Here is a 2001-nt window from a genome sequence, read left to right as displayed (position 1 = left end):
CATCGGAGAGGCTATGGTGTTGATGTAGAAGCCCTCCGTGATTGATGCCCCCTCCGGCGGAGCTCCGGAATAGGCCCCAAGATGGGATCTCACGGGTACAGAAGGTTGCGGCGGTGGAATTAGGTTTTTGGCTCCGTATCTGGTAGTTTGGGGGTACGTAGGTATATATAGGAGGAAGAAGTACGTCGGTGGAGCAACATGGGGCCCACGAGGGTGGAGGGCGCGCCCAGGGGGGTAGGCGCACCCCCTACCTCGTGGCTTCCTGGTTGATGTCTTGACGTAGGGTCCAAGTCCTCTGGATCACGTTCGTTCCGAAAATCACGTTCCCGAAGGTTTCATTCCGTTTGGACTCCGTTTGATATTCTTTTTCTGCGAAACTCTGAAATAGGCAAAAAACAGCAATTCTGGGTTGGGCCTCCGGTTAATAGGTTAGTCCCAAAAATAATATAAAAGTGTATAATAAATCCCATTAATGTCCAAAACAGAATATAATATAGCATGGAACAGTAAAAAATTATAGATACGTTGGAGACGTATCACTATGTCGCGACTTGGCCCGATATAGAGGCACCGCACACCCCCTCTGCTTCACTGATGAAGTAATGGAGCACGAATTCCCAGAAGGGTTTAAACCCGTGAATATTGAATGATATGATGGAACAATAGATCCCGCGGTATGGATTGAGGACTTTCTTCTCCATATTCATATGGCCCGCGGCGATGATCTTCATGCCATCAAATACCTCTCGTTAAAACTCAAGGGACCAGCTCGGCACTGGTTAAACAGCCTGCCAGAAAACTCCATTGGCAGCTGGGAGGACTTGGAAGACGCCTTCCGCGACAACTTCCAAGGAACATATGTCCGACCTCCGGATACCGATGACTTAAGTCACATAGTTCAACAGCCCGAAGAGTCAGCCAGGAAATTCTGGACTAGGTTCCTAACTAAAAAGAACCAGATCGTTGACTGTCCGGATGCTGAAGCCCTAGCAGCCTTTAAGCATAGCATCTGCAACGAATGGCTCTCCCGACATCTCGGCCAAGAAAAGCTGAAGTCCATGGCAGCCCTCACGGCACTTATGACCCGCTTTTGCGCGGGCGAAGATAGTTGGCTAGCCCGTAGCAATAACACTGCAAAGCGAACCTAGCACCTCTGAAGCCAGAAATAGCAACGACAAGCCCCGACGCAACAGGCACAAGCGTCAAAGCAACGGTGACAATACCGATGACACGGCGGTCAACACCGGATTCAGTGTCTCCAAGTCCGGCCAATGGAAGAAGCCATTTAAAAGAAACAATCCGGGCTCATCTAGCTTGGACCGCATACTCGATCGTCCATGTCAGATCCACGGCACCCCCGATAAACCAGCCAATCATACCAACAGAAGCTATTGGGTCTTCAAACAGGCCGGCAAGTTAAATGTCGAGAACAAGGAAAAGGGGTCGCAAAGTGAGGACGAAGACGAGGAGCCCCGTCCGCCGAACACAGGGGACAGAAGAAGTCCCCCTCCCAAGTTAAAACGGTGAGCATGATATATGTTACCCATATCCCCAAGAGGGAGCGCAAACGCGCGCTCAGGGATGTCTATGCGATAGAGCCAGTCGCCCCAAAATTCAACCCATGGTCGTCCTGCCCGATCACCTTCGATCGCAGGGACCATCCGACCAGTATCCGTCATGGCGGTTCAGCCGCACTGGTCCTCGACCCAATAATCGATGGATTCCACCTTACGCGAGTCCTCGTGGACGGTGGTAGCAGCCTCAACCTGCTCTATCAGGATACAGTCCGCAAGATGGGCATCGACCCATCAAGGATCAAGCCCACAAAAACTACCTTTAAAGGAGTAGTACCAGGTGTGGAGGCCCGCTGCACGGGCTCAATCACATTGGAAGTCATCCTCGGATCTCTGGACAACTTCCGAAGCGAAGACTTGATCTTCGATATCGTCCCCTTCCACAGTGGCTATCACGCACTGCTCGGGCAAACCGCATTTGCTCGAT

The sequence above is a fragment of the Aegilops tauschii genome, chromosome 1, assembly GCF_002575655.3.
Source record: "Aegilops tauschii subsp. strangulata cultivar AL8/78 chromosome 1, Aet v6.0, whole genome shotgun sequence".
NCBI lineage: Eukaryota > Viridiplantae > Streptophyta > Magnoliopsida > Poales > Poaceae > Aegilops > Aegilops tauschii.
This window is presented reverse-complemented; position numbering follows the sequence as displayed.